The following is a 15,795-nucleotide window of genomic DNA, read 5'->3' on the forward strand; positions in this document are numbered from 1 at the left end:
CTGGGTAGGTAACATGTAGTAAAATATTCTCAACAGTGCCTTGTGCATGGCCAGCACCCAGTGCATGCCACTTGATGTTGATCTGTAGAAGGTTCTAGACATAGGACTTGCTCTCCCCACCTTCCCTTTCTCTTCTGCTGTTGTATTCCTGAGCCCACATAGCAACTTGAAAGAGGGATTTATGTTGTGTAAAGAATGTTCTACACGTTTCCAGGACTCTTCTCCTGGACATGCTTCCCGAGCACTGTAAGGTCAGGGAAAGCTAAAGCTGAAGAGAAAAATGTCTGCAGTAATGTCTAAACCCTACGCATTTACCAAACAGGATAGCCTGGGGCGAGGCTCTTAATCTCTCTGTTCTTCACAGGCTAAGCTTTAAAATGAAGAATTAAACTGTTATATCTGGAATCCCCTTAACCACAGAAACACATGAGTCTGTCATTACCACTGGGTAAAACTGTGTGCCTAAGGCCATTAGCTCAGCTGCGGAGAAGAGAGCACAGGGAGCAGAGCTAAGATCGTGGCAGCCAAATGAGCTCTGGAGTTCGCAAGCTGTGGGGAGATGAGGGTACGTAATGGTGGATTGTTTTCAAATCAGCCTTTGCTCTGCTGACAACAGGCAGGCAACCCCATTTTCAGTCTGCGGAGGAAAGAACCGAACACTCTCACGGTAGATGGCCTTGAAAGAGGGTGCTTGGGATGATGCCGTGTTCTTTATATCCAGCTCAGCCCAGAGCAAGTGTAAGTGGCCGTGTGACCCTGGCAGTGCAACGTGATCAAAAAGGAGAGAGATGGACTTGAAGTTTACATGGTTGGAAAAGAAATAATTCAGTTCATCGAGAGTGCATCTGCTAATGTCCCGAAGAGTCCTTGGGTGAACTGGGGGTGGTATTTTGACTGCAGGTAGAGACTATTAAAACTGGAATGGTGTTGGGGCTCAGTGGCATACGTGGAAACCATCTCCGCCGTCTCCACACTGGGTTTGAGGCAGACACACGGAGGACATGCTGCACAGCACAGAGTGTACACAGGAGATGCCTCTGCCTCCTAAAGCCTGGATCCCCCAATGGTGGGAGAGAGGCAGCCCACAAGCAGCACAGGCTGGCCGTCGAGTGACTCTGCCTCAGGACCTAACAAAGTGATTAACATCAAACAAATTAAGGCACCCCTTAGAAAACTGAGAAATGATCGAGGGCTGCCTGGGAGGTGACATCCTGTTAGCACAGAGAAATGTGCCTCTCACGGTTCACTTCCTCAGTGTGTGCTGGCTTGGAGCTCAGCATCAGGTGTGATCTGATCTCCAGGCTGCTCCCAGGGACAGAGATATCAAGAAGTCAGGAGTCTGACAGTGATGCATTGCGGAGTCCGATGCTGAGGCTGATTATGATTCGAGTGGCAGAAATGAATCACCCCCTGAATATGCTGACATTGGCACAGGGGAGGAGATAGAGCGAGGGCTTTTGCAATGCTTCTAATGAGAAACAGGAAGTCAACATGGTCAGAAGCTGTGTGTGCCTGAGTCTGGGCAATAATGGAGGTAACCTTCTACCCTAACTGCTATCTAGCTGTGTGTGCCTGAGTCTGGGCAATAATGGAGGTAACCTTCTACTCTAACTGCTATCTAGCTGTGTGTGCCTGAGTCTGGGTAATAATGGAGGTAACCTTCTACCCTAACCGCTATCTATTCCAGAAACCGAAACATAAGAAAGACAAAAATCTCATCATCTTTGAAAGAGATGATTTACATCCTGCCTTTTCCATCTCACTTTTCAGAACTTGTTATGCATAAACTATGATAAAAGTTACCAAGCACAGACATATTTGCTGGTCACGTGCCTACTCACACTAATAGGCTGCACATAAAGCCAGTCAATCCATAAAATCATGAAGATGCCAGTGATAAAGACAGAAGGAAAACCTGTTCGGTAAACAGTGCTCCTCAAAGAATGTCTGAATCACGTCATCACCCTCTGGCCCTTACTTACTGCCAAGGAACTCTGGCTTTATGTGAATAAATGAACATCCTATCGCTAGTCCTCCATTGGATTGTAAATTTCATCAAAACAGGAGCTGCAGAGTTAAAAATCTCAGTCAGTGCCATATATTTCCACACAACGTCCTTGCACAGTTTGGCTTGTCAAGAGCTAAGGGACGCCAAACAGTGGTGGCACAAGCCTTTAACCCCAGCATTTGGGAGGCAGAGGCAGGTGAATTTCTGAGTTCGAGGCCAGCTTGGTCTACAAAGTGAGTTCCAGGACAGCCAGGGCTACACAGAGAAACCCTGTCTCGAAACAAACAAATAAACAAACAAACAAAACAAACAAACAAAAAAGCGAGCTAAGGGAATCACAGTAAATACAGAGATGCAGATGCCCCTGGGGAGAGGGAAAGGTGAGCTGCTTAGAGGAGGCAGGAAGATCCTCCTCTCAATGGGAGGCTGGGTGCGGTGGCAGGGGACCGGCTGCTGACTCACACAGCGGAGTGAAGAGGAAGCCTATGATAGAGCCCTGAAGGCAAGAGGGGAGCCTGCATAGAAGGTCCCCGGATAAAGGCTCTGAGAACAAGCTTCCTTTCTTAGTGGGATAGGAAATCAAAGGAGACCTCTCAATGAGACCTAGAGAATAATCCCACTTTCAGCACCTCCGGGAAGCGAGCTTTGGAAATCAGTAGCTTTCCTTGATCACGGAGCCTCAGGGCATTCTTTGTGAGCTCTTGTACTTTCAAATGCCCCTAACTCTGCAGATTACACTGACTGTGCACGTTTGTGGATGCAGGGCTCATTAATGGGGCCTCTGTTTATGGTGCTGGAATTCATTTTGTCTTGTTTTGTTTCTAAACAGATCCAGGTTTTAACAGGCCCTGTTTATTCTAAAGTAAAAGACAATAGCAGCGAGAAGCAGCCTGCACCCACACTTGCAGTGAATAGACTCCGGGAGAATGCAGTTATGTTGTTACTGGAAAGCAATGAGAAGCTTTGCACAAATTGCTTTATCTCAAATTATTACTTCCTGTTGTTTTCCAGAGTTTGTTACAAAAAAAAAAAAACAAATGACGTGTCATATTTAATCTCCTTTGTCCTCAGATCCACCATAATAAATATTAAGGGAGTACATTTATTACCCTGCTTCTCACTTGAGAGACAATACCCATTCATTTTAAACCTTGTGCTGACAGCCCTCCCACACAGCACTAGATTGTTGAGTCTGAATTCTAAATTATTTTTATGCAGTTTATCAAGACTAGGTAGATGAACACCACACTTACCTACTTCTCCATACTTCCAGGAAAGTCACAGCTTTTCCCTTGAATATCCTCTCTCCCACTGTCTCCATTTTTCCTTCTGGGAATTCTATCAAATAATTTTTGGAGCATCCAATTCATACTCTATACCATGCCCATGCTTATACTTTTTGTAAGCACTTAATATTGCTCTGCCCCCTTTTCTTTTTAAAATTGTTTTGCTTGCTTTTTTTGTTTCCTATAATTTCTTGCTTTGAAACTACAGAGAGTTATATGAAAGTATAAATTCAGTCAACAATTTTCACCAAGGATCCAGTAGTCAACTATATTCTCTCTCTCTCTTTCTCTCTCTCTCTCTCTCTCTCTCTCTCTCTCTCTCTCTCTCTCTCTCTCTCTCTCTCTCTCTCTCTCTCTACCATGTGTGTATTTGTGTGTGTTTGCGTGTGTATTTACAAGAAGAGATGGGTTTAAATAACATCTTGAATAAAAAAGGACCAGAGAACTCAAGCAGATCTTTTCACATTCAAAGTTCCACTTTTCTATACTTCGCAAATACCCTAAGCTGATGAACAGAAAGGTTTGCTGCTCTAAACAAATAAACAAAAAAATGTGAAGGAAAGTGTACCTAATCCTCTGGAGGATCCGGGCAGTGCCTCAGAATTGTATGCATCCCAAAGGATAGAGAAGGAACACGTTTTCTGTATCTCAGAGTTTAGTTGGCTTTAGGATGCCAACTAAAACCTAGGAATGTGCAAGAAGAAAGCACGTAAAGCAGCCCTTCCTGTCTGTCTTCACACTCGCACCATCCACTCTGAACCGGGGTAGATTGCTGGCAGTACAAACAGGAAGATGCTTTTTCATCTGCCTTTGCTATTCTAATTAGCTCAGGCTTGCCTTCATTCAGGGCTCTGCCAAACATTGCTGACTTGCATAATGGTTAAGAAAATAATACATCCCCTTGTTTAGAATTTAAGAAGCCTTGAGTCTGCCATTGGCTTCTTAAACAAACACAAAGTTCAGGTATTTCTTTCAAAAGTATTGGTTCATTTGACTTCAATCTTTGAGTCCCCTGAACTGGTCAGGGAGGCAGGTCTTCCGAATTCTATCAACTAGAATCAATTAAGTGCAAGCCTTGTGATCTCTACTGGTAGGGTCTAAGGCCACTGGCTTTATGCAATTCTCTCCTCGGGCATTACAGTCTCTGTGCAGGTATCTACTGGATATTTCTTTAAGGAATATTTATTTATTACAAAACACTTCCTTCAATTTATGAAGTACAACATGACTTAATAAAGTAACAAAACAAAAAGGGTCTCATCAGAAACTCAGCCTTGACGTTGTTTAAACTCAATAAAATTCAGTTTAAGGTCAGGCATAGCAATCTTGTCCCCAACAGGAATGAAGTCTTTAGTGACCAGGTAATAAGAAGACATGTCCAATGGTATACATGCAAGCATCGCGTGGTATGCTAACAGTGTCTGTAACCTGTAAAATGCGCTTCGTTGATCCTTTATCTGCATTTGGTTTTCTCCTTTGGCTTCCATTTGGTTTTCTAATTTCTCATCTATGGTTTTTTAGTTGCTGCTAATCGGAGTCCAACAAACAGAGATACTGAAAAATCTAAGGACCCAAGGTCGCAGTTCCCATCCCCAGGAGTGTGTTCTCCTAATTGTGAACATCTGGCCCATTTGATCACAACAAATCTCAAGTGGTCGTTACGCGTGTGGCCTGGTTTTGTGTGCAGTAGCGATGTGAGTGAACTTAACACTGTCTCTGTGTTAGCCATTTACTTAGAGCAAGGCATAAGGAAGGCCGACCTGCCTTTGGTTGTGTAAGATCAGACTAGGGCAATTGAAGAACGGCAGAAAAGCTTGCAAGTGTCCTTCATCCTCTCCTGACCTGAGCGCCAGAGCTGTGGGGAGGCCTGAGCTGCTGCCTGAGCACAGAGCGCCTGCGCCTGAGCACAGAGGCGCCTGCGCACATCTGATCAGCTTTAGGAGAGCTTGCGGCAGTTCCTTCTTACACCCTCGACTAGAGAGCATCTTCCAGGTAGCATTTATTTCTTATGCTTGGTGGCTTCCTCTCTGAAGCTGGAAAGAATGAGGCCACTTCTCCACCACTAAAGAGAATTTACAGTGTTGTGGTAGGCGCCTGGAATCTCACCTGGCTTGGGAGCTGAGGCAAGGGGGTCTATAGTTTTAAGTCAGCCTGGGCTGTATATTGAGTTCCAGGCCAGCAAGGAGGGCACTGCCTTAAGTGAAATAGAAAAGATAGTATTTCAAATACAGATAATGTGGGGCTGTCCTGATCATAAATGAACCCAGATTTCAATGGGTAGAAATAGAACTTTGCTCTCTAGTAACACCACCAATGCCTAGTGACATTTCTGCCCAGTGGGTTTATGCTGGGAGATGCTACTGGGGTCTAGAAGGTAGGGGCCAGAGATATAACAAAGCATCCAACGCAGAGGACAGGGGACAAAGACCAAACAAACAAGAAAACTGGCCTCAAATTCATAGTGCGATGAGCCCCTCTATAACCTAAGTCTGCATTCTCAGAGATTCCCTAGGAATTCATCCGTCAAGACAGAAAACCAATCATACACACAGAAATCTTATGGAGAAAGATGATCTTAAGGAAGCGAGTTTCCTCAGCCTGTCTTCATGTCTGTGGTACCGCTCTTTGAGATGACCAGAGCCGTGTTTCCCAGACTCAGTCCATCCCGTAAATCAAAGTGCTCAGTGTGTGTGTGTGTGTGTGTGTGTGCGCATGTGTGCATGTGTATGTGTCTGTGTGTGTGCATGTGTGTGTGCGTGCATGTGTGTGTATGTGTGTGTGCGTGTATGTGTGCGTGTGTGTATGTGTGTGTGCGTGCGTGTGTGTGCATGTGTGTGCGTGTGTGCGTGCGTGTATGTGTGCGTGTATGTATGTGTGTGTGCGTGCGTGTGTGTGCATGTGTATGTGTGTGTGTGCGTGTGTGTGCATGTGTGTATGTGTGTGTGCGTGTGTATGTGTGTGTATGTGTGTGTGCGTGCGCGCGTGTGTGTGTGCGCGCGTGTGTCTGCGTGTGTGTGCATGTGTGTGTATGTGTGTGTGTGCGTGTGCGTGTATGTGTGTGTGTGTGTGTGCGTGCATGTGTGTGTATGTGTGTGTAAGTGTATGTGTGCGTGTGTGTATGTGTGTGTGTGTGTATGTGTGTGTTGTGGGGTGACATTAAACATTCAAATCATAACAATGGATACATACTGACAATTATAAAGCAATGCTTTTTATGCTCTGAAGAAAAAAAGAGTGTCTATAATTATATCTATATCTATATGTCAGGTATATATGTGTGTGTGTTATATTTATATATATATAATTTTTATTTCATGTGTGTTGTTTATAGATTTGCATAACAAACATATTTGATATTATCTTTCCCCTACTGCATATAATAGCTGTCAAATATTCCATGGTGAATAAATTTCTTTGGGTTCCCTTGTTTTCTCTCTACAAACCACATTTTTCTTCATCCTGTTTGTTCTCATCTCCCCTCTCAGGCAGGCACACGAAACAATTCTGTGGCTCATGTGGCTCCTTTCAAGGACTTTATACTCTGGTGTCATGGCTGCCCCTACAACTTTGTGAGAGTGAACAGGGGTTAGTCCTGGCTCATGACTGCTCCCTGGAGCCTCCTGAGGAAGAGCCTATGTTATAAATACATAATTATAAACTTGTCAAAAGAGACATTATTTACTCGCCTGTCTGCCATGGCTCCCTTCAGTCTACCTCACAAGTAAATCTATATTTAGCGCTATCATATTGATTGCAACTAGAGTAGTCTGTAATGTCCCTACAGAAATACACCATTAAAAAGTGTGATAAGAAAGATTCACTCTGGGTTCCAGGTCTTGCCTCAGTGGAAACAAAGGAAGAAAGCGGGAGGGGTGTTTCATGCTCTGTCATTTCGCCTTTCTTCATACAGTTCCGAAATAATCTTGCTGACAATCTGACCTTTTACAAATATTGGGGATCTTCTACAAATCAAACATTGGGAAAATTTGGGCCATATATAAGGATCGGACTAGTCCGGATCCCAGCTGTTTGTTTTACTGCTTTTTGTTGGTGGTCTGGTGGGGTAATGGATGGGGAGGAGGATGGCTTAGGCTTGGTTTTCACTCTCCTGGAAATACTAATAATCTCGCAGCCTCTAAGTCCTAAGTAATATTTTAGATGAACTGAATAACAGATGAATCTTTGGAAGTGACTTATTTATAAAGCAAGAAACTGATAAGAAAAAGTGTTGTATGCACTAGCCAGGATTCAACACATAAGAAGTTGTAAATCAAGAGCCTTTCAGCCTTGGTTTCACACAACGCGCTCTGCCGCTGGGAAACCGTAAGGAAACACATAGATGGCTGTTGTCTCCATCCCTTGAGTTCAAGGTTATTCTTTCTTACAACTAGGACTAATAATAATTACATTGATTTAAGGAGCGTATTCATATGTGGAGTGGGTGGACAACAGCACTCAAGTAAATGGGGTAAATTACATAGAGAAGACGCAGTTTGCTGGTGATCACGTTGGGATCACTTAGGCACCATCCGACGACATCAGTCACCAAAGAGTAACTGGCTTCACTGCTGCCTTGGAGACAAGGGACCTAAATGCCTGAAAGTGTAAATGACTTGTCCAGAGCCAGAGTTAGTAACTCCTATGTCTGTGGCTTAGGGCCAGTCATTTTCATGGCCCTATTATAGACAAACAAGAGTTACAGGAAAAGCCCATGCAATTTCCAGGGAGCTATTTATAGTTGAGAGAAGAGTCTAGCCTACCACAACATGTGACTCTATGCGACCCTGGATGTGTGAGAAATTTATCAATATGGTTTCTGTATTTCACACCCAGCAGATGCACACAAACTCTTGGTTCAAGGGGATAATTAACTATCGTTCGGCATGAGTGTTAAACGCTCCCCCAAACACATCTCTTGCCTACAAAATCAATGAGGACTGTATTAACACTCTTTGATATCCAATTCTGTAACTGGGTAAATGGTTTCTGCCTGTTGATGAGACACTGTAGGAAGCCCTTCTTCCTATCTTAAAATAAAACAGCATTCAATATCATGGACCTGTTAGTCCCACACAGAGATGGACCAGGAAATCACCCTATCTCTTTTTCTTCTCTCTTTCCTTTTTAAACACCCCAATCCTTACTTTAAGCAAGTCATGATTTCTTCTCCTTCATAAATATGTATAAGAAACTGGGCCTGTTTGGAAGTAGTCTCTGACAGTGAACGCAATCAACTCCAAGTCAAGAGCACTCATGTCTTTTTTTTTCTATGTTGAACCTGCTCACTAATATGTAACGTGAGAGAGTCTCTCCACGTCTTCAGAGCTCATGTATTCCTGAGATGGGATCTGTAAAACTTGCCACATAATAAGTATATGAAGCTTTTGAGTTTTCCAACTGTTTCAGGCAAATGCTAAAGGATGTGGTATTCCTGGGAATGTGTGGGAGTGTGGAAATGTTATGCACTTAAACATGCTTACAGGTGTGTTCTCACAGAATCATATGATTCTGTTTGTACTTAACCATTTACACGTGCCTGCACTTACCATCTGTCTTCTGTAATGTACACTGACCTCAGCCACCCACCTTGACATTAGGTTGCTTTGAAGTGCATGTTACAGTTTAAGTTATACATATAAAAGAGGCATGTGCTATTGGTTAGAAACATACACCCTGACTGTGGCCATTTTAGAGGTGGGGAAATCAAGGCAAAGACAAGGAGAAGTAGGAAGTTGCTGCTAAAACTGTCACATGCTGTGGCCAGGGAATGGAGATCACTGGTACAGTATTCAGCCATCATGCTAAAGGCCCTGGATTGGAACCCCAGCATCACAGAAACTGTCACCACAAAACTATTAAATGTTGAGCCAGGATTTAAACTTGTACTCTTTGTGTTCATATTTCCACTGCAATGTAGACATCTTTCTTTATCATGAATGATACAGAACAGCTAAGTAAGTAAAAAATAGCAAGAATTATGACTACTCTCAGTGACCATTCTAAATAAGTCGATATTAAAAATATCCTGAGATCTAAAAAGAAAAAGGAAAAAACTAGTATTCTCTGTGTGCTTGTATTGGCTGTTGCTACAGAACAGACTAAAGAGCTTATATAAAAGCTAGCTAGTGACTGCTCTTGTCATCTGTTTGGACTAGCTTGGGCACATCAGTTCTTCTAGTGACCCCCAGGCTCACTCAGGGCTCTGTTCTTAGATAGCACAGTACCAGCTGAGGTCACTTGTCCCTGTTTTCTGGTGTTCTGTCACACAAGGCTAAGGCTTGTTCCCATGGACGGTGCAAAACCAGACTGCATAAAAATGTTTTGAGGCCTATATGTTAAATTATAGGACATCATTTCCATTGCATTTTTGGTTGAAACGAGGCATAATGTTAATATCATTACAAATAAAAGTTGAAGATACACCTAACTTCTACTCAGGAGACACCCCAAATCACATCGCAAGGTGCATGACGTGGAGGGAAAGCAGGCCATTTTTGGCTGAATGGATCATTGTAACCAACCTTACCTGTTAAACATACAGCAATAAACATTTCCTGAAAATCCATTGTTACGGGGCGAGGGCAGTACCTTCAGTATTCTTTTAGCACGTGTGCATCTGTGATGAAGAAAGAAAAAAGTCTGTCTCTTAGGATTTGATTATCAAACTGTGATTAAAGATCAACCTGAAATAATAGTCATTTCAGATTCGACTTACATTTCTCCATCATGTTACCTTAGGCATTATGCGGTGGAACCAGAAGTAATAGAATTTGAGTTGTGTTATTCCGAATGGCTTGTGCCTGTGTGGCAGATTCCCCAGCACACAGGTACTGAGTGCCTCACCAGGGGGTGCTCCTGGCAGTTCCCCTGCACACAGGTACTGAGTGCCTCACCAGGGGGTGCTCCTCCTTCTGGGAGTTACTTAGAATTGGGCCAGTCACTGTATTAACTTTAATTAGCAAATTCATCTTTCAATTTCACTTCCCTGGGGGACAGATTCAGTCAGGGTTGGGTAGGTAGGGAATTTAATTAATCTACCAATGAGTTGTAGTTTTCATTAGGTATTTTGGCCTTCTCCCTGTGTCTCATATTTATATTATAGATATAATATATGTGTGTGATATGTACATATGCATATAGTTAGATTTTATATACTTATATGCATATATATTTTATACACACACACACATTGATGTAAATTTGAACTGAACTACCTAAAGAATTTATTAAGAAGACCAAGAATCAACGTACCCTCCTCCAATACTCTATGTCATAAGTAACAGCATTGTGGTTACTTTTGTATAATTTTCAAGTATGTCCTTTTAGCAAGAAAGTTTTAATGTTTTCATTGTTGTTTGTTTGTCTTTGTTTTTGCTGTTGTTGTTTTGTCTGCTTTATTTCTTACCTTTAAATTTAATGGAGCTAGCACTCTTTTTATAGTAAATGTATCAACAGCTAAATATACAAACACCTGCCACTTCCGGCTTAAGAACAAAGGGTGGCACTGTGTGAGAATGCAATTCGATAGAGCTAATCTCAAATGCAATTAATGCTCACATTCTTTATGTGCCCTGATGTAGTCTTATTGTCTAAAGAATTTATTGAAATAGATACATTTAATTAAATTCTTTTCAGCACTTGGGCAAAGATACAATTTAAGGTGTGACATTCTACTTAAGGAAAAGAAAGAAAAGCATCGGGTAACTGATTTTTTTCTCCTAGTCTGTCCTCTTGTCTTTAGGATGTGTAAATTTCAGTTAGTAAAGAATATACGGGAACTAGTCCTTTTTCAACTTCTGTGAGCACATCTGCACAGCACACTACAGTTTAAAGTGCCTTTCAGTGATACTGATGGGAAGTTTACAAAGCATGGATGGATGTGCAGAATAAGCAGTGACTGCATGGTGTCTGAGGATGCTGCTAACACGCTACTCCCACCTCCTAACAAACTGATTTTTTTCTTGTAATAATGAAGTGCTGTGAGTTTTCTCCACAACGCCACAACTGTCTGATGCTATGAATTCTGTACTATGATTTCTCCATAGGCTCTGTCTTTCAGATTTCCCAACTTGAATGACCAGTATCAGTCGGACATCAGACAAACATCCTAAAATAGTAATTTTCTTATGTGTAATTTTTTCTATGTTCTGTGTATTGTGTGGCAGGCATGGAAATAGATGGAAGCACACAGAGTATTCCTCCATGGCTCATCTCAGCACACAAAGAAGGATTGTGAGTTCCAGGCCAGCCTGGACTACACCATGAGACGGTGTGTGTGTGTGTGTGTGTGTGTGTGTGTGTGTGTGTGTGTAGTGTGTGTGTGTATGTGTGTGTGTGTATGTGTGTGTGTGTGTGTGTGAATTTTTGGAACATTGACCATATCTTATCAAGTCTGTTTCTTGCCTTAATCTTAAGTAAATCTGATTAATGAAAGAATGGCCATCCAAGAGAGTAAGTAAATGTTTGATACAGTACTCAGAAAGCATTGACAGGGTGTTGATGGTGACACTATCCCCTGGTCTATAAAAGATGCCTGTCCCATTTGTTATCGTCCTAGCATTTACAGTGGTCAGAACCCCAGCTTGAAAGTCAGGGGTATTTACGGTGTGGCTGAGGCCAGCTTTCTACTCCACCTCAAATATGCTATAAATACTAGCAAAGAAAAAAATCAAGACTGTTATCTGTGGGTGTGGCAGGGGTAGCTCCCTCCAGTTGTTATCTACTGGGAGGTCAAGGGAGGTTTTGCCATACAATAGAAGAGAATTCTACAAGATGTGGAGAGTGGCAGAAACAGAATCAGGTAGCTAAGAAAGAACATGGGCCTGCAGAAGAGTTGGGAAGGACAGAGAGGGCCGGGACTCCTGGGCCACTGGTGTAATGCCAGCTTCCCCCTGCCCTTGCCCACCACAGATCTTTTCTGCACATGCTCTGTGTGTCACATGGGAGCAGCTTTGGGAGGAAAGATCCAGTCTCGCTCTCTGCAAACTGCTCTATTTCCTCTGCTAATCACAGCTTTCTATTTAGTAGCTTTGGTCCTCAAAACCGTTTCAGGTCCTCTCCTTTATGGCAATGGAGGCCTCTTCTAGAAAGCCCAGCAAGGAACTCAGATTTGAAATCAGAAGAGCAAGGTCTAATACACGATATTGCCTAGTCTTCTGGAGCCTTGGTTTTCTCACCAGCTACATGGAGTGGCCACTCTATAGTGTGCAGTGCTTGCCTGCCTGCATCACAGGTCAGGGAGACTACCATCCTCCTCACAGACCAGGGTCTGCATGCTCACCTATAGTCACAATGTAGGCTTCAAATGTTCCACCGAATGCGACGTTCAAGATAATTCCCAGCTACTGCTTGGAAAACTCATGTAATCCTGTTGTAAATAGGAATTAAGGACAGGCTGCAAATCAGCCAAGACTATACCATGTTAACATAATTTATAGAATCTTTTAAAATTCATTCCTTGATAATTCCATACTTACACAATACACATCACTATGTACACATACGTATGTACATATGTATGTATGTATGTATGTGTGTATGTATGTATGTACGTACGTATGTATATATGTATGTATGTATGTACATATGTATGCATGTATGTATGTATCAGTGGCTATAACCCCAAAGCAGCATGATTCCTCCCACAGCAGCTATCAGCTGCCGGAAGCTCCTCTGTTGGGGAGTCCCTCACACCCAGGTCACAAGCGTAAGAGGCTTAAGGAAGCAAAAAGAAATCACCCAAATGACCACCCCAAGGGTAGGGAGAAGGTTTTTATTGTAGATAGGAGAGAGAATGGCCAGAGGCATCTGGGAAAGTCTGTCATGCTATCCCTCCAGGACAGAGAAAGGGCAGGAGAGGAACAGACTATAACTGCCAGGACTACGGGAGCAGAGAAATGCCAAAAATATGGGGAAGAGCCCTGCCAGTTGTAAGGGGTTATGGTGTGGCAACAGAAGGGGGGCTTGTTATCTGGAACCCAGTACCTGGGAGCCAGTGTGGGGAGCTGATCTGTTGGAGTCTGTTTGAGTTAATAGAGAACTAGATGCCTTTCCTGGAGGTCGGGGGCCTATCAGAGCTGATGAAAGAGTAACTGCTTTCCCACAAACTGCAAGCCACCTTACAAGGTATGTGAGGCATGCTGAATGTTTACCAGGTCAGAGTCCAGCATGAACTGAGCTCAAACTGCCACCTTGGGGGTTTGGGACCTGAGACTCTGAAGGTAACCAGATCTGCTGTGAGTTCATGAGCGCAGGATCCAGGTCCTGTCAGAAGGCAACATTCCACAGTAGTCCTCCTCTTGAGGAGTGTGGTCATAGTCTCACTTTCAAAAGCATCCCAAACACACACATTTCTGACCTTAAACCAATGCCCTTGGGTCCATCTGTAGAGCCACAGCCATAGGACAGTTGGGTTGCAGTGTATCCAGTGACCACACAGCCATAAGGACAGTTGGGTTGCAGTGTATCATGTGGCCACAGAGCCATAAGGACAGTTGGATTGCAGTGTATCCAGTGGCCACACAGCCCTAAGGACAGTTGGGTTGCAGTGTATCCAGTGGCCACACAGCCCTAAGGACAGTTGGGTTGCAGTGTATCCAGTGGCCCTGTTATTTCATTCTGCCTTATCAGTGTTCAAGGACACTGAACACTGCATTCAGTAAAAGAGTTCTCACTGCAATTACGAAACTATGCTGCTATCTCTCCTATGAAGCAAACACATCTACATCCTGTATGACTTTTTTAAAAGCATGAACAAAGATTATTATGATAGTCATCCTGGTTTCCCTTATGTTGCTATGATAAACACTAGAAACAAAAGCAGCGGTGGAGGCTGGGGGGTTGGGTGGGCTAATACTCCCAGGTTGGAGTCCATCACTGAGGGAAGTCAGGCAGGAATCCCAGCAGGGATGTGCTGGCTAGCTCCCTGGCAGCTGCATTTCTTTTACATTGCAGACCACATGACAAAGGATGGCACTAGACAGAACCTTCCACTTCAATCATCAGTCACAACAGACATGGCAACAGACCAGTCATACCTAGCAATTAGTCAGTTGAGGGTGCATGGTCTCTGGAGCTACAGACGTCTGTTAAGTTACTGATAAAAGCCAACCAGCACTGTGGCTAAGAACCCGATGTAGCATCATGAAACATTGGGTCTCATCTTTGTTCTTCTCTAAACACACTGATCATCTCAGCAGATGTAATCTAGCAGGTCCTTCATTTCCTCAAGGTAACGGCGGACATGAGGAAACTTACATATGGGGTTTCGCACAAAACTAGAAGTGAAATTTGCAGGTACTGGCACAGCAGCACAGAGCACATAGAAGCAGTTACCAATGGCCACTGTTTAAATCCAGGATGGTATTTCTGTCTCACTCTGAAACTGAAACACAATCATGGGATAATGGCCGTCTATTGAATTTTGACTCTGATTTGGATTCTATCAGGGAACATGAAATAGACATAAAATTCTCTTATTTCAGGCTGCAGAGATCCCTGAAGCTGCTTCACAAATGGGTCTCCAGTGAACTGAAATCGCTTGATAAGATCAAGTAACCCTTCCAACCAAAGGAGCCCTTTTCCTCCCATAAAATGAAAAAAATAAAGTTGTGCGTTTCCAGGGAAGCGACAAGACAGTCAGACGAGTCAAAAGATAGAAATTCAGTTCTGCTCCTTAACTTCACACAACCCCAATCAAACTCTCCATTCACATTGCACCCGGTGCCCACCATGGATAAATGACAGGGAAACAGCTGCTTCAGGCTGAATCTTTCATGAGTTACAAGAGATAAAGATGACAGAATTTGTTTGGGACTATCAAGACAACACTTTCTTTTTTGTTACAAGGGCAAGGAGAATCCCAACTCACTGATTATTCTACAACCATACCCCTGCGCTCTCCTCTGAAATGAGCATAGATCTGCTTGTTAAACTGTTTTTTCCATCTCTACAACCCTTTCTCTATGATGTGGGCCTTGGGAAAGTTGTGTCCTCTTTTTATGACCCTCCAGTACCCCCAGGCTTCCACACCTGCTGCAGCCCTTGGTAACAATGGAGTTTGGCATAAGCTCTACATTTAGAAGCCTCTGTGCCAGAGGCAAAAGGCTTCCCTGAGAGACCTTTAGTGCCCTAACCTTTACAGCAGGGGCTCTCAAATTTTAATTTGCATAAGAATCACCACAGGGGATCATCATTAAAAATTCAGACTCCACTGCCTGTCTGCCCCATTCTGGTGCTTAGGTTTGAGTGGATTTCCATCCTTAGATTTTCTAAGCTTCCCAGCTGATTGTGATGCTTACGGTCACTACAGAAAAGATGGAGAAACCTACTTTTAAAAAATACTATTGTAGAAATATGTGATTATAGAAATATATAAAAACATATATATGTTATATATATTTATATATATGTGTGTGTATATATGCATATATATATGTATGTATATATGTATGTGTGTGTGTATATATATGTGTATATATAAAATATTATATATAAAATATA

At 42.9% G+C, this 15,795-nt stretch overlaps 1 protein-coding gene across 1 annotated transcript in view; it reads left to right on the forward strand.

Moving 5' to 3' along the window:
- Gpc6 (glypican 6) overlaps positions 1 to 15,795 on the forward strand; it is a 1,049,521-nt gene that overhangs the window by 854,411 nt on the left and 179,315 nt on the right. The gene's annotated exons all lie outside the window — the stretch shown is intronic.

Source organism: Mastomys coucha, unplaced genomic scaffold, assembly GCF_008632895.1.
Source record: "Mastomys coucha isolate ucsf_1 unplaced genomic scaffold, UCSF_Mcou_1 pScaffold9, whole genome shotgun sequence".
Taxonomy (NCBI): domain Eukaryota; kingdom Metazoa; phylum Chordata; class Mammalia; order Rodentia; family Muridae; genus Mastomys; species Mastomys coucha.